At 36.8% G+C, this 23,588-nt stretch overlaps 1 long non-coding RNA gene across 1 annotated transcript in view; it reads left to right on the top strand.

The window, feature by feature from the left end:
- The first annotated feature begins 236 nt into the window (after positions 1–236).
- The window catches only part of LOC117598542 (uncharacterized), a 37,128-nt gene continuing 13,776 nt past the window's right edge, over positions 237–23,588 (top strand). The window contains exons 1-2 of the long non-coding RNA XR_004579178.2: positions 237–410; positions 18,973–19,078. This is a non-coding gene — a long non-coding RNA (uncharacterized LOC117598542). The remainder of the gene's footprint in view (positions 411–18,972; positions 19,079–23,588) is intronic.

Raw genomic sequence — 23,588 nt, 5'->3', positions numbered from 1 at the left:
TCACCTCTGTACATTTTATGGTTGTGAATTGACTTTTTCATAATCACAACACACAACTTTCCAAATAGGTTTTATGAAAGAACTCGAATAATGAACTGATTTCAAACTAAGGACGTGTCATGAGTCTGATCACAGTTTCTCCCTAAGAAGTAGTTGTGCCTGTTGGCCACCAGGTGGCGGTAAAGACACAGTTAAAACACGCCGCGCTCCTGCACCGAGCAGATCGATAAGCACGCTTCTCTCTAACACTCAAGCATATGGAAGACAAGGAGGCCTTTTAAGCGATCAAGGCCTAAAAACCTAAACAATATCTACAGCAAATACTCTTAAAATATATCTCCAGCTCTTCTTATGCCGCCAGATGTGTTTGTGCACGTCTCTGGCCTTTAAGGAGCATATTGGATAAATCGGTAAGGAAGAATCTCAGATGAGTTTTTTTAAAAAAAAAATATATATATGAGGTTATAGACTATAGCAATGATCCCCAGCCCGGTTTAAGGTTTTTAAGAAGAAGGGGAAAATAAAACCTGTATGTCAGGGATGCGCAGTGATCACTGGGCTAGAGAATGAAACGTTATTTCTAAAGTTCCATGAAATGAAACCGCGTGTTTTAATCTGAACAGCACGCATTAAAACAGGAAATAAAAGGAGCAGTAGCTCGGGTTTATAGCGCACTGAACTGATCACTTCTCACTAACAGACAATTCAGCTTTTATCTGGACCTTTACACATGAACACTAATGTGACACGCAGATGTTTTATTCAGCATGAGAATTTAATGCATCTTATGAACAATACATGAAGATAATAATAATAATAATCAGCATAATCATAATAATCATAATAATAGTTATTATTATTTAAAATTATTATTATTATTATTATTATTATTATTATTATTATTATTAGTGTTTTGTTGTTGTTGTTGTGTAGCGATTAATTTAGACTATATTTCCCAGTTTACTATTTGGTTAAGTTTTATAGCCTGCGCATTTCTAATAATAATAATAATAATAATAATAATAATAATAATAATAATAATAATGGTACAGTTATTTTAAGGTCTACCGTAAATTTGTCCGTCTTTATTTTCTAATCTCACTGTTTATCTGCTAAATATCGTGTACGTCGTGTCCGAGTCGTTTTCTTAGAAATAGAGAAATGTAGAAATAGTTTATGGAAAATAGCGGTAATTTTATTTCAGTTTCTTTCCTGAGGTTTGGACTCTACTGTGCTGAACGCATGGCATTTCTTTTCAAAGTGCAGAATCTACAAAACAATTTCAGTGTGTTGTAATTTTTAAATGTACAAGCATTTTTATCTTTATATTTGATGCATATGACAGATTTGTACATTAACAGTTACCACGTGCCAGTTTATATACAGTTAATGCTAAGGTACAAATACACACCATGACCATGAAATCCTGCTTTTCTGTATCTAAAAAAATGCCCATCATTATGCAGAGACAGTAGTGTGGAGACAGAATATAGAAGATGATGGGCTCTTAGATGATGCCACCTACACTTAGCACTGATGTGAACCAGTTTGAGACATGCATTTGCTGCCTCAGGTAAAAAGAAAGCTTCAGTTTATTGTGGATCTAAATGCTGTGTGTGTGTGTGTGTGTGTGTGTGTTCAGATTCATTCAAAATAAACCTTTCGATCTAATTTGGAAATATTAGACCAGATTGAAGAACCGCAGTGACTAAGGTACAATGATGCTTTCAGCCAAATGATGTTAAATGTCCTTTCTTGTGAATTAATGTTCTATTTAACTGCATTTTCATTTAAATGATATAATTATGGCCAAAGAGCTTTTTTTGTGTGGTTTTTACAGAGGGAATTAATGTTTACTTGTCACAGCAAGACACTTTTAATTAGTTATCCATCAGTTGTGTGTTGAATGAAATGAGCTATAGCAGTTTTCCCCATATATAGTTAGTGTTAAATGGGATTATGGGATATAGTTAATGATTTCATCAGTCGATCATCTCATCTCTTCACACACCAAGCATCTCCAGAGCGCCAAGCAGACCTCTGTCACCATGGAGACATGGCTGTTCTTTAGCTCATACGAGGAGATTAAAAGTGGTCTGCTCATTACTGATACAAACCCAGATTCGAATGCACAGCTGTTGAAAAAGCAATGATTGGCTTCTTTACTTTCCTGGTGTGGTAATACACTCAGTTTGTGTCCGTGTGCGTGGACAGGAGTTCTCATACACGTGCGTGATGTGACAGGGGTGAGCTCATCTCCATTCAGCCTGACGCAGTGCACTCAGCAGGGGATGGAGCTCTCACACTCCTCATCTCTACTCCTGTCTCTACAGAGCTGTCGTGCTAATCATTTAAACAGTGCAATCAAAGCAAATAATATGTTCCACCGGCAGAGAAGAAAGCAGGCAGGGTGATTATTAGTGTTTGTGAGGAACAGGCAGTGTGATGGAGCTGAAGGGGACTTTGATTTTTGTATTTTCTCCTGTATGCTGTTACTCCAGGTTCGGCATGTATTTCTTCTGAAATTGTGCATGTCATCACGTAAATTTAAAGTTTTTTATCCAGTCTAGACAGAGAGAGAAGAATAACAGGGAAAAATCAGCAGAGATCCAAAGGAGACATCTAGTGCTTTGATATTTTATTATTTCATGTTAAAAAGAAATGCATTGTCTTAATCCTGTGTATTTTCAGTAAGAGTCGAAAGGGGGAAGAGGGGCCATATTTAAACACAGATTCATCTAAAAGTGGGGGGGACAAGTCCCTCTGATAAGAGTAGCATCTAAAGAGCAGAGGTTTGCTCTATAAATAGCATTCAGCATTTTAGTACACATCTGGCTTCAGCGTGTGTTTATTAATTCTGTTGGGTAAATGTGAGATGTATAAGAAAATAGAGTAGAGATGAATCAGCTGTGTGTATCCCTCTCTGTGCTCGTGTAAGTTAATAGACACATTTGATGTCATGCTGCATCAGATATCTTAAAAGGGACTTGTGTAAGAGTTCCTAACTTAAAATAACAAACAGCCAATACACCCTAGAACATCAACAGCTAAGCTATTGTCTTTTATATCAAACACCCATAATAGTTTTATTTAACGCACCAACTTTTTAATATGCACTCTAATGGCATTAAAAGCACAAGTCAATAGAGAATTGAGTGGAAAACACTTCTTATCTTTTCTAAGGGAATGATATTAAGAACATATGGGTCAGTGAAACACTGAAATGGCAGAAGGAACTATTACTGAAAAGCAGCAGCTTTGTTCCTTAAATCAATGCATTTGCTCCCACAATAGTGCCTGTGCATTTATTTCTGCCAGGCACTGACTGCAATAAAAGATAAAATGTCCTTGATGTAACTAACTTGTCCTGCATGTGATTTGCTAAAGAGGATGTGTTCGGTTTCTTCAGTAGCGTAGTTGTGCAGGGCCGCAGATGTGTTGGAGTTCAGGTCACACAACTCCTACATGAGATTTCACCCTTCTCCTCCTCTCTCTGTTCTAAATCGAGCATGCAGAAAACTGAATCGCTACTGGCTCTCCCACTTGATGTTCTACAGTGCTGGAGAGGAATTGTTTAAAAAAAAAAAAAAAAAAAAAAAAAAAAAAACTTGGGAAATTGTAGGTTTGGTTGACAGATATAGTCATTCCAAGTATTTCTTCCTCTTGTGAACACAGGTTGTTGCAACATTTATATGTAATGTCTATTTGGTTAACTGTTGATGGAGTACTTTCGCTTGGGGTGTATACCTATATGTACCCCATCTATATAAGGATCTTGCTTATTGCGCACTTATGTGAGTCTATAGATGACAGTGCAAGTGTAGCATTTCTATGTTAGTTATTTTTATGTCTATGCAAAAGTACAGAACTGCTTGTGTATTTGTGTGTTTTTTTTTTCATGTATCCTCTGTGGCATGTTCAAATGGTAGGAATCGCCAAGAATCCAAAGCAGTCATTTCCAGCCCTGTTTATTTGTCTAACTCTAATGGGTCGTTACAGCACTGACAGATTGTAGCTTAGAGTCTTTTAACCCATTTTTGGCATCAGTGCTCAAGCAGACATTTTAAACAGTAGTTATGATGAGATGGCACCATGATTACACCATCGTTCATCTCTGTAATAAGCATGTGGTGGGATGGCACTACAGAGCAGCTGGCAGAACAGATGTTCATCAAAGTGTCCATCAACAGGCTGATTTTCAGTGTGGGTTTTCAGTGTGCATACCTTTGCCCTAACAACTCAATATGTTCTGTATATGACTAGATTCGATTGAGATGTAGAAAGGAATATGGGGGTTTGTATAATCATTTCCATGCTTAACTTCACTTGGCTTAACTTAACAAAGCATAGATGTACATTCTTTTGGATGTCTGTGCATTAATTAGGATTTTGATTTAGGATTCAGAAGTCTTTAGCAGAATCTAACTCCAGAGAAGTGCAGTCTTCTATCTCCTAGACTTCTGATGACCTCATCAGAAAGGAAGCTATCCTTGGTGTGGTTTGTCTTCAAAAGCTGTCTGAGTCGCTGAGGCAGAGAAAAGCACAGCCACAGATCTCCAAAACGAACGCATCTCCTAGTGAGAACCCAGCACATTCCCATACTTTCTTCCTCCTGCCTTTCCCCCCACCCGCTCACACTCGCACTCTTTCTTTTTCTCTTTCTGGCTCTTCTCTCTGGCTGGTTGAAAGTTGTCCTGCCTTTTATTTTCAGCAGTATTAATTTGGTGAAGTTTGCCAGCTCGGCAGTGGTGCACTCCTTTCTCTTGACGTTTTGCTGAAGTTTGTATGCCACTCGAGCCTGCCGTCTCCCTCACTAATGATAGCGGTGTTGAGTCTCTGGGGAGCGAGGGGCCGCCTCGCTGCTGCCACGCTCCCGCGCCTCCCGCGCTCGATATTTTGGGAGGCAGGAGGGGCCCTGTGAGGCACATCAGTCCCTGCTCATATCCCTTCCCTTCCTCTTGCTCTCTCTGTCTCTCTCTCTGTCTCTCTCTCTCTTTCGCTATCTTTCCCTCTCTGTTTCTCCTTCCTTCTTTTTTGTTGTTGTTATACTTCTGATCACACATATATTCTGAGACTTGATTTTTCTCAGTCTCCTTCTCTTCCCGTTTTTTTCTGCTTCTGATTTTAGAGTGAAGGATAAGAGTGGAAAAATATGTGCATGGGGGAAAAAATCCTTTTTATTAACTTATTTATTGTATATTAAATCAAGAGGTTTTTTCCTTCTTCTCTTGGTTAAGCCAAATGAATGTTTAAAGAGGTAATTTACTGGGCCCTGGCAGGATTCACATTGTGTATTGCACAAACACAGCAACAAAAGGAAATTCAAATCCAGACAGTAACATGGCTGCATTGAGGAATCTCAGCGGGGGGTCCGGATGAATTATACAACAATCTGTGTTCTCCCTCGTTTAATTTAAAGCTCACTTTTCAAGGCTATTCCCGGGTTCAACATCACAGGAAAGAGTCTGCCTGTAGAGGTCAAGCCCATATTGACAAATATCAAGAGGGGAGAAGAAACGCAGTTAAAACGAAGAAATGAATAAGTAAATGTACGACTAAGCAAATACAGAACAACAATACAACGAAGGAAAGGAAACAATACATATTGCACTGTGTTGCACTTAGGTATGGAAATACACCTAAAACATTGGAGATTTTTTCTACAGCACACCTAGAGTCTCTTCCTGTCTCTCCATCTGCTCCTAATTTCCAAGACACAACACTGAGATGAAAGGTGGTATTTTAATCAGTTTTTCAGTCTACATATGTGTGTTTTTTAGGTTTGCACCAAACCTAAGCATATGGCATATCGATGCCACCAAAAAAAGTTCATTGTCTGTTAGCTCTTGATATTTTGGTGAAATGATGTAAAAGTCTTTATATTGGGCTCTGTAACTTCAGTCAGCATCACATCCAGGCTGCTCCTGTTTCCATTCTGTGACATTTCTTCACTCTCTCTCTCTATATATATCACTTTTAAGCCTTCACTCTGTCACACACATGTCAGTGTGGCAGGTGATGACAGACTGAATCATCCACACGGAATTTGCTCACCCTGAACACCTCACCTCTGATTTCTCTCACCTCTGATAGCTCCTCATCCCACGCTCCCACAGCTTCCTCATCCTCCTCACCTACATCTCCCACACCAATCACCACAGCTCATCATGCCACACCCAGCTGGCATGTTACGATCTCTAACCTCATCCTCTGCCTTGCACCACTAGTAAAAAAATGTTGACCTTCTGGCCTCCTGAAGAAGGAAACAAAATTGCTCTTGTGTGGTAGTGGGAGAAGAGTGATTGTGGCTCCCAGACACTGACTGAAGAAACAGGATATCCTCCTGGTTACTGTCAATCATAGTGTCGCAGGATCAGTGGTGTTTTATTCTAAATCTACTCATTTATATCCATATTGATGAATCTACTTTTTGCCACAATGCAGTCATTTAGTTTAGTTAAAAAGAGTAGAACATGCAGCACAGCAGGATTAGGATCCTGCTCTCCACAGCAATTTGGTTTCATTTATGTGCACATAAATCAACAGAGGAAACAAGCAAAACGTTTTCGTGAACTGTGGTGCTGGTGATTTAGTGCACAAATGCTGCCAAAGTTGACTTGGAATCATATGCCTCTATTGGATATTGGAGTTTCTTCATTAATAAAGGACAAAAGACATGTTTTTCCTTAGGTAACGTTTAACAAAAACTCTAAAGCCGTAAATTATGTCTGATAAATAAATATATTTATCTTAATAAAAACAATTTTGAAATGTATCATTTGGCCAACCTGAGCTCATAAAATTGTACAAATTCAAAAGAGCTGGGGCCTTTACATTTTTTTTCATATGAATTAGCCCTAACCCTAAGCTTTACACCTTTTTATATAACTTGAGGTATGTGAGGAAAGAGGAAGAATCATTCTTATGGATTTAAGAAATTAGAGATCGCCTCATTTGAGTGAGTTTACATGAACTCAAATCAGGCATCAACCAAAACTACAGAGAAATGTGTGTGTGTGTGTGTGTGTGTGTGTGTCTATGTGTGTGGTGCCTGCCTTGGAGCAGAATTATAAGTGAAGAGATGGTTTGGAAACATATGGGAAAACCCTTCTGATCAAAAAACTCTACTGAAACAGTGTGACCTCTGTGTGGGAGTACACACACCTGTTCCTTTAGGCAGCTGAAGAAACTGTGTGTGTGTGTGTGTGTGTGTGTGTGTGTGTGTGTGTGTGTGGGGCCTCTGATTCTACCAATCTATTTCTTCCTCTTTTCCATCTTTAGCTCATACATGGATAAAAAGCATTTGCAGTTATTGACTGATAGTTCCTCACATGTAGTGTTTTTGTTTTTTTGCACTGTCTCTATTGCACACCTTTTATATTCAGAGTGAGCCACTGAAAAGGCCTGAGTTGCATGTTCTAGTGTTGTGCTGATTGCATTGGTAAACATATACGTGGTTATAGCAGCCCGAGCAGTGCTCACATTAAGATTAATGTAGTTGTGACAATGGATTCGTCTCTGCTCAGGCATGGCTTATGCAGTCATTACGGAATGATTGACAGGTCATTGTCTTGTGTGCGTATGCTCAGCAGGGCGTCCATAGGGAAAATAAGTAAGCTGTTTGTTCAAGCATACAACCCTGAAATCTTCGACAAATCCGTGGGCTGTAAGTTGTGACACATGCTAATTATCACTCAATCATCTAAGTGAGGTCATATGTAGGCAATAGCATGTATCTCAAAGAAATTTCAGGTCAGGAAATAGATGCATAGGTTATGGTAAAATTGTCAAACAATATTTAGTATTTCTTAATATATTTATATAATATATGAATCTTTAAAATACCCTTGTATTGTACTACATTTGTCTAGGGTTTTAGTAATATATGGACTGTTGATAAATTAAATAGAAATTATTTTCATGACAAAATGCATTGAGAACAGTAGAATAATTATCAGTTCATCTCAGCCTCATATCATGAGCAAGTGCACTGTCCAATATTTTTTTAAACCTTACTGTCCTTGTATAGACAGTATATCAGTATATATATCTTTGCATAAAAATGAAATAAAAAATTATCGTAAGATTAAACGTCACAGTCTCATGTAACTGCCACTCAATTCATATGCAGACGTGTTTAATCGGTAGAGAAAAGCTCATAATAGTTACATAATTGATGCAGTAAAAATGTGTGCATGTGAAGTGTGATTAAATGATTTATAATGAGACACTGGATCTTATCCATCTCTTGACTGATTAATTTCAGCAAATCTTGAGAGTTGTGATTAATCAATCTTTGCAGAGCGATGATATCAGATGGAAGTGAAATATTTTGATCTGCATTTCTAACCTATACTAAACTTTGTGTGCATGTACAAAACTGCCATCTTTATGTCTCTCCTGTGAAACATCCAGCAAGCCCCAGTGCACCCACAGAGACACTGATTCACACATATCAAGTTTGATTGATGAGGAAATGGAGGGCAAATTGCATTGTCCGTTCTGATGGATGGCATCATTTAGCTGTTGTGCTGATCATGTGTACCTAAGAGTTGACCCTACTTGCTTTCCTTACCATTGATTTGCTTGAGCTTGTGTTATTGTCATTCTTTGAATATAAAGCTTGTCATGGCTTGTGTCTCTACCCATCAGCTCCTGCTCCTACAATTCATCTCTATCTGAGGGGCACTGGGCGTGACTATACACTGGGATCTGCCCTCATTCCCCCAGACACACTGCTCATTTCTGTTAAATGCGCTTCATTTCTCACCTGTGATCCCTGCTGTACCCTGTGTGTGTTGCAGAAAGGGATATGAATATTCATTGTTCCAAGGAATAAGGTGTGTGTTCAGTATATGATCCCAATACTATTGTGTTGTGATTAGGTGATTTGATATATTTTAGGCTTTCTGTATAATTCATAGCAGTATGAATGAAACAGAAATAATACTTATTTATTTATCACTGGTGCTGGTGTGTAGTGACAGGTGATGGTAAGCTGAGCTGATGGATGGAGTGCAGAGACATCCAGCTTTATGAGCCACATTGCATTTGAATATTGAGAGCAGCTGTAGTGTCAAACATGCATATTTTGAATTATTTGACAATACATTATAGTCAAAATTGGTTGTATAAAAAAGATGAGCAAGAACTCCCTGTGCAAAATTATGAAGTTCTGTTTATAAAATATTTTGACTCTCCTCCTGGGCTCATGTAGGTGAACACCTGAATAATAATAATAAAAAAAATTAGCCCGCAAGGTCTTTAATTTTTTTCTTGACTTGGTACACAAATGGGGACAATTATTACATTGTTAAATTTAGTTATAAATGTAAAAATGTATAAATGTTTAATTTCAAATCTTTTTCAACAATAGACCCTATTTAGAAATACATTTTGCCTAAATGTAAGAATTAAAGATTGAGAAAGAATAGAAACTTAATTCCAAAGATTTTCAAATATTTGATTCTAAAAGGTTTTTGCAAGTCTGATGAATTGTACATATTTAGTAGGTTAATCCAAAATATAATATAAAGTATACACTGTGTTCAAGGGATTGGGGGTATAGCTACAATTAAATACATAGTTTTTTTTTTAGTTCAGCAAAAAGTGTTTAGCTAGCAATGTTATTCCTAAATGTCATAAAATTGCTCTGCAATTTGTACCCTTCAGCTAAAGTAGGTAACAAATACGTCTTTATGCAACAAGCAACAAATAATCAATCCAGATGAACATTGGTTAGCTACTACTGTTATTGTTTCAAGATTATAAAATATATCAATTTAAATGGTTAGCATATCAACAATTGACATTAATCCAAAGAATGATTATGGTGTATAATGAAATAAATTATTTCCTTGAAGGGTGAATAAGTATATGTATATAAGAATTGCTTTTTTGTTCATCATTTGTGTTTTTAGGAAACTCATCTGTTCTGATTTTATTTTTTTATTTCTTTTTTACAAGAAATGGAATATATCGTGTCTATAAGCAATAGGTCATTGGACTGAGTTTATGAACACTTAATTTTATAAACAAACTGATATTCTATATGTATTTCATTATTATTAAAATAATATCCACAAATATCAATGCTCTTATCATGTGTACTTAATTCAAGAAAGTCTCTTTCTCTCACTCTCTCTTTCTCTCTATCTCCATCATTATTAGATAGATTTTTGGTGTGAGTATGAGAGAGAGAGAGAGGAAAGATGGGTTTGGCCTGGGGGGCCCATTAAGCCCTATAAGTGGTCAATAATGCCCGCCCACTTCAGCCTCTACACATGACTGACAGATGTAAAATAAAGCTACATGACTCCAGGGAATAAGTTATTGACTCATGCTCAAGGGAAAGAAGCTGTTGAACAGCCAAATTAATTTTCCACAAGCCCTTCAGTTCAACAGTGAATCTACATTATCACAGAGGATATGTTCTGGTTAACCCTGGCCTCTCTATATGTCCTCATGAAGAGCTATATGCTCCTCCAGCTCTCATTCTACACTGTGAAATGAAAAAATGTACTGCTTGGGAAATTTGAAGAAATTTGATGTTTTGCTGTTGAAATCAAGAGGCCAAAGCTGTCTTAAATGTGAAAACTTGCAAGATTGGACAATAGGTCTTATTTCACAGTTTAATACTGTTATTTACACAGTGAGGTTTCTCAATTTGTGCATAATAATTAGTCATTTATATGTTTAAAGTTGTATTAAAGAATGACTACTCAAAAGGTGCAAATGAACCCTTATTTACCGTACTGTACTAATATACTAACGTACTAATATACTAATGTATTTTACTAATATAATGCTAAAGTGATTCTTTTAAAAAATCATAATTGGTAACCATTATAATACTTGTGTTGTGCATGAGTAAAATCTACAACATGACTTAGCATAAATTCTCCAGCTCAGCCTCAAATACATGTTTGTTTGTATAGTTTGAAAAGTGAATTTTACATGAGGGATTCACTGTTAAACAGTTAACTAGCTAGAAAAAAGAACATTACATTTAAATTCTGTTTATACCAAAGAGCACATCTACTAATCAGAAATTAAATGTTAAAGTATATCATTATGTATTGTCTGAAATGAAAGCATCCTGTGTGAATAATTGGTTTAATAACCTCTTAAAATTCACAGATCAGCCTAAGGGTCATATTTTTTTTTTTAATTAACAGTGTATGTGGAGAACTACAGGTCGCATATAGACACCTGAGGTACCTTTTAAAGCTTAGAATCTGTACTTTTCAGTTATATCATGGCTTTTAACATTTATATTTTTAGTGTAATATACAAATCTAATGACATTTATTTATAATAAATTTTAGTATCAATATGATTATTTATATTTTTCATGAAGCCATGTCTTGCGCAACGACGACATATTACATATTAAAGGAACCAGCTGACTTTCAGGATTTTAAACCAGAATCAAAGATCAAAGATAAGGAGACACAGACAATTATTACAAAATTTAATGATAAAGTCGACTGAGATTCTAATAACACGAAATACTGTAAAATTACATTAGGTACTAGGGGTGTAATGATACACTCCTTTCACGATACGATTAAATTCTTGATTCTGGCTTAAGAATTTGATTCAATTCAATTCTCAGAAATTTTTGAGCAAAAATTAATGAAGAAAGACTCTTTTTTTAAATTTCTGAATCGTAAACAATGCAAAACAATGTGCATTTTTGTATATATAAAACTAAATAAATCAAAATATGCTATGAACAGAGGTTTAATAATATAAACAAAATGTACTACAGGTTCATCATATCCTAAAAATAAATTTATGAATTCTCCCCAAAATTTTATTGAAAAATGTGGGAAAAATAATTGACTGGAACACAGTGAGCTGCATAGCAGCATCTGAGGTGTCATTTTAACTGGAAATAGAGCTCCAAAGTCAGCTAAAATGCCCAGATTCTGCAGCCTCATTCTCTGGGCACTATAGATTGCAGCAGACCAGGACTGGCGTCATCTGAAAGCTACTGAACAGCTATTTTAAATAGTGATAATATGGTTGTGTAACCATGTGACCCATAATGTGTGCTGGCTCTAAGTGATTGCTATCAGTCACTTAACTAGTGCAGATGATTCCCTGTAATGGTGCAGGCTCTCCACAAAAGAATGCGCTCATGTGACCAACGTGAATTTCTGGTGAAGTTGTAGCATGCAGAAATATTGTTGCATCAAGAAGAGGTCTGTGGATGTTACATTTTATTGCATTTAAATGTAGCTCCTGGGTCATTCCGTGTCAATTCAGATTGGGCTGTTGCTGGGTGTCTCAGATTTTTTTCTTTTTTTTTTTTTTAATTTGTTGATTGTGACCTAAAACCAAAAAGTATTGTTGCTGAATTTTAACATCACATTTTTTTTCACTTCCTTGAAAAATATTTTTTAATAAAAGAAATGTCTTCTCTGGGAAGCTATGTTTAGGATTTAATATCTCCAGAAATATAATTCCCAGCCATATGATATCTGTCTAAATGTTCAGAAGTCACTGCAGAAGGCCACTTTCTTTTCACGTGAGGTCCTCAAAATGGGAAAAAGTGCAAAAATTTCCAAACGTGAGTGATATTAGTGGCTTATAGACTCCACTTTAATAGAAACATTTTATTTTTAAACTACTATATTTCATTGACATTATGTCTAAATCTGAGGTCTGAACAACCATTTAAAATCACGATATTAACAAAATTACAAGATACACTCACTGAGCACTTTATTAGGAACACTGTACTAATACTGGGTCGGGCCTCCCTTTGCTCTCAAAACAACCTCAGTTCTTCGTGGCATGGATTCCACAAGATGTTGGAAACATTCCTTTGAGATTCTGGTCCATGTAGACGTGATTGCATCACACAATTCCTAAAGATTTTTCAGGTGCACTTTCATGCTGGAAGTAGCCATTAGAAGATGGGTAAATTGTGGTCATATAGAGATGCACATGGTCAGCAACCATACTCATATAGGCTGTGGCATTGATTGGTATTAACAATATCATATCATTATATATGCTTATATATGGTATTGCAATTTCATGCTGGAAGTAGCCATTAGAAGATGGGTAAATTGTCACCATGAAGGAATGCACATGATCAGCAACGATACTGAAATATGCTGTGGCATTCATGTGATGACTGATTGGTATTAACAGGCCCAAAGTGTGCCAAGAAAACATTCCCCACACCATTACTCCACCTCCACCAGCCTGGACAGTTGACACAATGCAGGCTGGGTCCATGGATTCATGCTGTTGGCACCAAATTCTGACCCTACCACCTGTGTGCCTCAGCACAAATCAAGATTCATCAGACCAGGCTACGTTTTTCCAGTCTTCAACTGTACAGTTTTGGTGGTAAGCCTGTGCCCACTGCAGCCTCAGCTTTCTGTTCTTGGCTGACAGAAGTGGAACCCGACGTGGTCCTCTGCTGTTGTAAGCCATCCACCTCAAAGTTCGACATGTTGTGCATTCTGAGATGCTTTTCTGCTCACCCCAATTGTACAGAGTTGTTATCTGAGTTACTGTAGCCTTTCTGTCAGCTCAAACCACTCTGGGCATTCTCCGATGACCTCTCTCATCAACAAGGTGTTTCTGTCTGCAGAACTGCCACTCACAGAATGTTTTTTCTTTATTACACCATTCTGTGTAAACACTAGAGACTGTTGTGCATGAAATCCCAGGAGATCAGCAGTTATAGAAATACTCAAACCATTACCCAAAGCTGCTGGCCGGTATATGCATGATTTTATGCATTGCAACGCTGCCACATGATTGGCATTTTTGAATCCCAGTGATTGCTGTTTGGAGCCAACATATATATATATATATATATTGTTATCAAGCTGAAAAACTTGCACCTTACATTTGCTCATTAGTTGCAGTTTGATGTAGTTGGAGTGACTCTTCATCTAGCCATCCCCTCCCATGTTCCATTCCCTCCTTTTTATTTATCCTGGTGACAAAAGTCCTCCTACACATGTTGTATAACAAGCTATGATCACTTTTACAAAGCTACACAGGAGCCGTCAATGCTAATCTTTTTACACTGCTGTTCTAACATTCTAATTGTTGGGATATTGTAGTTGTGCCTGTTTCCAGCTTGTTATTGTACTTTTGGGCATTGAACTTGCACAGTAGAAACTGTTAAACGAGCCATCTTAGCTTAGCAAGGTGAATATCTGGAGGAAAAAAAAAACATTTTCATTGTCTTCAGGCTGAGAGCTGTAATGTAACATTTGGGGCCAGGATTTTGAAAGGCATTTTTCAAACAGTAGAAATGTGGCCTATCCTCAAATTATAAAGATTTATTGATCTTACTATCTGCCTGAAAACAATACAGCTCTTCATTACACTCAGATGAAAATGACTAACATATAAAATTGCAGACATATCTTCAGCTTGACAACAGGGTACTAAGTGCAGCTTTACCAACCATATCAATTTCAAACCCCTGAGATCTTTGGCTGATCCCCAAACTGGTGTCTCAGAGACATAGTCTATAGCTCCAGTCACATGTATGTGAGAGAGAAGCCTGTATCTTCAGCTAACTAAGCTATACTTTCAGATAAAGCCCTAACAGGGATAGCGCAGCCCATATCACCCTCCTAAGGTGGCATTCATATGGACTCAATTACACAAAACTGATTTTTTTTAGCTCCTCTGTCTCTGAGGGAACAACCAAAAGGGACATTGTTAAAAGCTACATTGCATCGCATATCTTTTTTTCTCCTCTGATACCTGGATCTTTTGAAGAAACATCATCATGGCACATTTAACAAAATGAATGCAGTCACAGCAGTTAGGGAAGCAAACACAAATGAAACTACAATCTGAACAGCTCTAATGATATCCACACAAGCTATCACTTTTTAAAAAACCGTCTTCTATTTTTCTCTCTATACCCTCAGAAAGTCAGACTAGCTCATCTTGCCCGCAGGACAGAAAGCACCCAGCCCCGTGCCTGGTGGGGTTGCTGTGAGCCGAGCAGGTTTGAAGTATGTGATTGGCACTCTCCTAACTGTTACCAGTCCGCCGTTTCACTCTTTGTTGACACTCACATGAATAAGCAACACATCAGAGACGTCCTCCATGCAGACCTGGAACGGCGCTCTCCCTCACTTCAATCTTCTTTAATTTTGCAGATAAAATCAAAGAGGTTCATTTTCGCCTCTCTATCTGAAGCAGGGAGCTGGAGCGGGTGGTAAAAAGAAAATCAATCTGGTCTAAGTGAGAGATCAAACTCAGTATGTCCGATCACATTCCAGTGACAGCATCTTCATTAAGGCAAACGAATCCCTTCCCCCACATGGAGATCCGGGTCATGCTTTGTATTAGCCATGGCATAATGTTTGTGTGCAGTAAAGCAGCAATCTTAGAAAATTTAGTACTAAAGAATAATTATATTTAAGGTATATTTAATCTTTAAACACACTGGAACTGTTAGCGGTCCAGACTTTTCTCACTCTCATAACTATATTCCTTTTCTGTTAGTTTCACTGTTGCTGAATACTATGTATTAAGATCAGTAACTGAAAAATAAGATGAAATTTTAAGTAATAATGTAGCATTGTTGTAGTTGTTTTCGATGGTCAAATGGGACATGATAAGTAATTTTTTAGTGATGCTATATTCCTTGTAACGAAATTTACCATACTGAGCTACAAATTTGCACTTTAACCCAGTGTTTTAACTAGGTCATAAATATTCTCTTAAACAGGGATTTTTAGATATCATGAGGCATTGCTTCTCACATCCATTATTCCACTCGCTTAAATTTGTGACTCAATCAGAATTACCACAGGACGATGAGTGGTCACAGCGGAATGCTTCAAATGTGGACTGAGGTCTTATTTCACAGACAACAGTCATATCAAGTATTCATTACTGCAAAGAAGATGAAGGTGTCCTTTATTTTCTGGCAGCCCCTTTAAAGCCTGATCAAGTAGTTTGAAAATGTCGCTGAGCTCCAGTACCTAAGGAGGCTCCATTGCAAGCTACAAGCTCAATATAATATAAATTATTACTTTTTTAGGGTGTGTGTGTGTGTGTGTGTGTGTGTGTGTGTCTTTGGAAAGGTTGAGTAAATTGGGATGAAGGAAGGCCTTGACGGAGAGATGTGGCATTAGCCTGAGGGCTCACAGCACAGTGAGGATAGTTAGCTCACAACATACCAGCATCATTAGCACCGCGACTGGGCCACTGCAGTCACACACACTCACAGCAAACTCAAAAACCTGCACTAACCCGAGCACTCCATCCCCCACTCTATTCATGCTTTCATTCATCACTGTATTCCTTGTACTATCTCTATTTCTTTCTATTCATCAGTCTGTGCATTTCCTTAGAAAAAGCACATAAATGTACAGTATAAATAAAAATGTGGTGAAATGCAGTAGCAGTTTCTACTCATTCTAAACATTTAAGTCAATAAAATATGGCTTATTGTTAAATATTTGCTTTTCTGCTACAAATCCACAGGTATTGTGCTCACCAGTTGAAAGGGGCATATTTTTGGAAATGAAAACATCTCCCAAATGTAACCAAACAATACTATTGTACACTTCCTTGCAGTTTTCAAGGTTATATTATATTTCCCGTCTTGAAATGACACACGGTGGACCCACTGTTGAAGACTGAATACCTTTTGTTGGATAGAGCATGTTTTTCACCCCGTGCTTATTGAACAAGAAATGAATGAAAATGTAGCTTTTAAAAAAATGCGTGAATTTTATAACACATGAATATGTTATGCATGTTAATATGTGTATACTGTTCACTTATTAATCTAACGATAGTCTAATAATAGAGTAAGCACCTGTATCTGTAGTATAAATTTATTATAAGTCATCAGCTTGGAATTACCATTCTGCTGTCAAACTGTTTCTCTTTTTTTCCACCACTCAAAGTCGTCCTGTCATCCACAAGGTTTGGGCCAGCGGTGACAATATCACTCATCTCATTACCAAAGTACACAGAGTCTCAGTGGGATTCCTGCCCTGTCTCTGCCTCGGCTTTCAAATACACATGTAGACTCTCTAAACTTTTTTGAGCTTAAAAAGTGTTGAGTCTCCCAGGAAGTACTGACAGCTTGAGGCGATAACTGGATGAAGTGACAGTAGGAAGCCACTCATTATGATCACCTCCGCTTCGTTCTCTCCTTCTCTTTTTTCCATTTTTTTCTCTTCTTTCTCACTCCCTCGTCTGCTTGATCTACTTCCCCCTTGACCAGGTCATGATTTATTAACCACCACACTAGTGTCATACCTGCCATAGTTGATAGCCACAGACCACAGCACATTTTCAGTCCTGTTTTTTTTTTTTGATGCCACAGTAAAACAGCTCTGCTCAGACTGAAAGTTATGTAAATTGCAGACATAGTCTAGTTCAGTTTTGAAAATTGAGACAGAAGAATGTTGGAGTTGTACAGCTGCATTTGCTTTTTTTTCACCAACAACATTTGCCATAAAAGCTACACATAATGCTTTCTCTCTTCTGTACAACTAAATGCAACAGGGATTACCGAGAAATTTATACAACAACAGTTGAGCAATACTTACTTGATCCCTCCATTTTTGGAAGCTATTACTGCAATAGGATGTTTGTACGAGACTGTATTAAGTGTACGAGACTGTACCTGGGATTAGTGTCTCTGTGGTAGAATGCCTTTAAAATGGTTGACCCATGCATATTTTCTCCTGGTGCAGTCATTAACTTCTGATATCACAATTGTCTTCACAGTATTGTTTCTGTTTGTACATCATCTAATTTTACTCAGTGTGGTCTGACTGTTTTCAAAATCTTAGAAATGATCTTGTAGTCTACCATACATTTATTCCTTTCTATAATTATCTCTCATATTTATCTCTATTAGGGATTTAACCAAATACATTATTCAAATTGTACACATAATGTGTTCTAAGCATATACAAATACAGTCGTGAATAGGAGATGTACTTCTATTCTTTTGGAGTTTTTTTTAATTATTTTTTTTTATAAAATTTGCCATAAAGGTTCACAGTGCATCTGGTTCAGACTACAGGTGTGCATCATGATCCTGCAGGATGTAACAAAACAAGCAAGAGGTTTTACTGTCATGCGGGCAATTTGTCAAATATAAACCTCAAGTAAAGACCACGTTCATTAATATGAACATATGTGGTCCTTAATAACTACCTGATCAGGGTTGTGGTGTTTTAAATTAGGCTACTAGTTTGTTTATATTTTGGGAAATCGAAACAACTAAATTTGTTAGAAAATATCACAGGACCGTACAAACAACTGTGTTAATAATTAAATAAATAATAAAAATAAAAATAAATAATAACTGCATGAGTGGGATTTAAAAAAAAAACAACAATGCACATCTCTAGCTGTGGCTGAGGAACTGTTGGAGCCAGAATTCACAAACCATGCTATTTGCTGACAGTGCTGACATGTGTGCCTGCAAGTGAGCTTCAGGTTTAAATCCGAATACAGATACAAATATTTGGAGCACTAAACAGATACAGATTGCTGTATACAGATATCTATATACAATGTATGTCATTGCGTTACACCACTACAGACAGTATTTTCTGTACAAAAGGAATAAGAAAAGCTTATGCACTAATTTTTTTTCCCAACACATTGTGTGGCCACTTTGAGCTTTAAAGTACAAAGGCGTACCAGAACTGTTTAAATGTGCTCCCTCATGTGTATTTTTACCTTGATTCTGTGTGCAATAAAATGTTCCTTGTGTTCACTGTTTCCTTTTTTACTGATACACACTTCCTCTTTCTTCCTTTATCATGCCACATCACATCTGCTTGTCAGAAACAGCCTAAGACTGATATGTGGACCTCTAGGATTTTCTGATGCCTGTGTTTGTGAGCGAAAGCTTTGCAGAGGCAATAAACAGTGCTGTTCTGAATCAATTGCTACTTCTTGATGTTTGTTTACTTCTGTGTCTCCTCTTTTCAGAAGAAAGACAGGCACAGAGCTCGCGGACATCTTTGTCCTTATTGATTTGTTCCTGTGAGGCCGACGTTCAGCATTCAGGAGAAAATCTGAACAAGCTTATACACAGGTCAGTTTGTAGCTGTACATCAACAATGAAACACTTCCGTTTGGATAAACAAGATATTAAGGTAGGATAAAATCAGGTAATGCATGAAACATAAACTATTAGTGAGGTTTAATAAAGACACCATGTGATCAAAATGACACTGAATTGTGGATGTGCCACAGGGGGAAGGAAAGAGGCAAAGGAAAGTATAAGGTTATGGTTTTTTTTTTTTTTTTTTTTTTTTGGGTCTGACTTCAGAAATCATCGACAAATCAGACTGCTTGTTCAGGCATTCTGGGACATATCTGTAAGCTCTTTATTTTGAGGGCCTAATGTATTTGCATAGGTAATGTGAGAACAACTTGGAAAAATGTAAGTAAAAAATGTAAAAAAAAAAAAAGTGAATTAATATGTCGATTAACTACTACAAATGTTTTTCAAATATATTATTATTTAACTAATGCATTCATAATTATACACTAATACGTGCAGTATGAAGATTTACATCAACAGCTTCTGAGACATATGAATAGCAATTAATACAGGCAATGTTAATTTATTATTAATTTAATATTATTATCAAAATGTTGTTACCTCATTCTGTTAATATTGTGACCTATTTACCTTATGAAGAATGTGTTCGGAAATAAGGTGTAATTTAGGCAATTGAAAGCCTTTTGAAAGCCTTCGGGCAATTGAAAGCCTGTACTTTTGTTTTCCAACACCTACAACCTAAAACTAAACAGAATATATTATAAATACAGATGAAATATACATATTGCCAAAATGTTCACCTGTAGTATCAAACATACACTCACCGAGCACTTTATTAGGAACAGCTGTACGCTTACTTATTCATGCAATTATCTAATCAGTCAATCATGTGGCAGCAGCGCAGTGCATGATATCATGCATATACAGGTCAGCAGCTTCGGGTAATGTTCATATCAACCATCAGAATGGGGAAAAATGTGATCTTAGTGATTTTGACCGTGGCATGATTGTTGGTGCTAGACGGACTGGTTTGAGTATTTCTATAACTGCTGATCTCCTGGGATTTTCACACGCAACATGAAAATAATAAAGTAATAAAGAAAAAACATTCTGAGAGTGGCAGTTCTGCAGACAGAAACACCTTGTTGATGAGAGAGGTCATTGGAGAATGCCCAGAGTGGTTTGAGCTGACAGAAAGGCTACAGTAACTCAGATAACAACTCTGTACAATTGTGGTGAGCAGAAAAGCATCTCAGAATGCACAACATGTCGAACCTTGAGGTGGATGGCTTACAACAGCAGAAGACCACATCAGGTTCCACTTCTGTCAGCCAAGAACAGAAAGCTGAGGCTGCAGTGCGCACAGGCTTACTACCAAAACTGTACAGTTGAAGACTGGAAAAATGTAGCCTGGTGAATCTCGATTTCTGCTGAGGCACACAAATGGTAGGGTCAGAATTTGGTGCCAACAGCATGAATCCATGGACCCAGCCTGCATTGTGTCAACAGTCCAGGCTGGTGGAGGTAGTGTAATGGTGTGGGGAATGTTTTCTTGGCACACTTTGGGCCTGTTAATACCAATCAGTCATCACTTGAATGCCACAGCATATTTCAGTATCGTTGCTGATCATGTGCATTCCTTCATGGTGACAATTTACCCATCTTCTAATGGCTACTTCCAGCATGATATTGTACCATGTCACAAAGCAAAAGCTGTCTCAAACTGGTTTCATGATAATGAGTTCAGTGTTCTTCAGTGACCTCCCTAGTCACTGGATCTGAATCCAGTAGAACAGCTTTGGCGTGTGGTAGAATGGGAGATTCGCAGCATGAAAGTGCACCTGAAAAATCTGCAGAAATTGCATGACGCAATCATGTCAACATGGACCAGAATCTCAAAGGAATGTTTCCAACATCTTGTGGAATCCGTGCCATGAAGAATTGAGGTTGTTTTGAGAGCAAAGGGAGGCTCTACCCAGTATTAGTATAGTGTTCTTAATAAAGTGCTCCATAAATGTAAGCTTATAATACAGTGTTCTAAAATCACCTTTACACACAGTTTACAAGTTAGCTGATCGTCTTATGTATTATTGTTATATATACTGTCTCAAATTGTCTTATTTTTTTAAAAAATTAACAAAATGCTGCCAGAAAAAGGTAATATTTGAACACAGTATATGAATGTTTGCTACCATAGGTTAAAAATATTAAGATTATGTATACTTAGAGACAGTGTACTACCTCTTTAGTTTAGTTTAGGGTTCATGAAGAAAGAGGCACTGGAAAGTGAAAATGAAAAAGATCTCAAGTTATTTTAATGGCCTAATTTTAATATATGCTTATTGTGGACGTTATTGTAAAGTGTCGCTTTTTACTTAATGTTAAAAGAATGTGTTATATTAGGTATTTTCTGATTAATTAAAATACTACATAGTGGCCTGAGTCGTAAATAGACCTAATATACTGTAGGAGAGTAATATACTGTATACTTAATATAGGTGATTAATATACTGTATACCTAATATACTGTAGGTGAATAATATAATGTATACATAATATACTGTAGGTGAATAATATACTGTATACCTAATATACTGTAGGGGAGTAATATAATGTATACCTAATATACTATAGGGGAGTAATATACTGTATACCTAATATATTTTAGGTAAATAAGAAATTAAAACTCTAAGCTCTAGCTTGAAAGTCAATATGGTATCATGTGGTTCTTGGCCTGTATATTTTAAGCAGATTTGTATTTTCCCCAAAACCTAACACATGAATGCTGCTGGCAGACAGAAAAAAAATCTTTTGGCACAAGGAATCTTAAACGGGTTAGCATTTCTCCCGTGGTATGATGGACAGTTTACAGTATCCCTAAACAGGATCTTGGGGATTTCAGAAGGTATGAATATGTTGTGCTAAAATATTGGATTTTTAATGAAAAATGGTTTGTTTTAAATGACAAAAACTTCATCCTGTATTCTGAAATGGTTTAACTGTTATGGTATGTGATATGTTATTAGATTTTATTATATATTAGTATATATGGGTATGCATTATATCCCAAACTGCATACCATAATAGTGTGTAATTAGTATATGATTTAGGATTTAGTGATCTGGCCATTTTCTTATAGTTTATGTTTATAGAGTGTGTGTGTGTGTGTGTGTGTGTGTGTGTTTGTCCAGCACATCTCCCAGATGCTCAATCGGATTGAGATCTGGGGAATTTGGAGGCCAAGTAAACACCTTGAACTCTGTTCCTCAAACCATTCCTGAGCAATTTTTGCAGTGTGGCAGGGCGCATTATCCTGCTGAAAGAGGCCACTGCCTCTTTACATTTTAATAGACTGTATAGAAAGTAATATAGCTGATGCCCATAACAGACTGTTCAGACTGTGAAGGGTTAGAAGCACTACTGTGCCTTACATATGTTATACACATCCAGCGCAAACCCTTATCCTCTGCCTCAACATCCTCTTACAGCTCATAGATCTGCAAGCCTGCTTTTAATCCTAAATAAAAGACACTGTAAATAGACACTATAAATAAGATTATGGGTTATTAAATGTACAGAATAGATCACTTTGCAGTAAAGGGAGACTTTCTTTATTGAGGAGACGGATGTTGACAGCCATTACTCACTGTACCACACTCAGCTGAATGAATCTAATCTTAGTTATTTATCTGCACCTGAATTTATCAGAAGAAAAACAGCATGAAGCCATGTAAATATATGATGGATCTGAGATGCATATACATTGCTTCTCCTTTTGATGAGATCATATGAGACTAAATAGTGATCACTAAGACTAGTGGTGTATGAATCACACTAATCAAGGTAAACAACTAAAATAATAAATGAGTATTAAAAGAATAACTGAATATGCAAGTAAATAAATGAAAATGAGAAATTATGAACAACCAGATCAAAATTTCAAAAAATGGATAGATTAAAAAAAATAAAATCTTCTTAATAACAATTATACATAAATGAAATGAAAGGAAATGGAAAAAACATGTTAAATGGTTAAACAACATTTTGCTGGCAGCTCCTGACCTTGGGATTTTAAGGTTCTGTTTGGGTAAAGAATGAATGAGAGAGAGAAGCATATAATACTGAGAAAAATCTGCGTTACATGGATCCACCTCAATGTCTACTGAAGTCTTATGTATATAACCTACTGTGTGACAAAAACTGTTTTACCAGATTCATTCCATCAAATTATATTGCATTACTTTTCTCATGTGTGCAAGAATAATTATAATTGCTGGGGATTTCTGACAAGTAATTTCAAACTAACATTAACATTAGTGTGTGAGAAATCATAGAGCCAGTAAACTCCTACTGGTAAACAGACAAACAATAGATGGCTGCTAGTGTTGACAGAGACATTCAGCTCTCTGTAGACAAAACCATGATGTTTATGGACATGTGCCTAAAAAAACCTACAGTACTATAAATCTGTAATTGTGGCACATTTGAGAATGCTGTGATTAAAGGATATATGGTTAGAAACATACATCTTTAAAAG

This window comes from Pangasianodon hypophthalmus, chromosome 12, assembly GCF_027358585.1.
Source record: "Pangasianodon hypophthalmus isolate fPanHyp1 chromosome 12, fPanHyp1.pri, whole genome shotgun sequence".
NCBI lineage: Eukaryota > Metazoa > Chordata > Actinopteri > Siluriformes > Pangasiidae > Pangasianodon > Pangasianodon hypophthalmus.
Note: the sequence above shows the minus strand (reverse complement) of the source record. Positions and strands in the feature narration are given on the sequence as shown.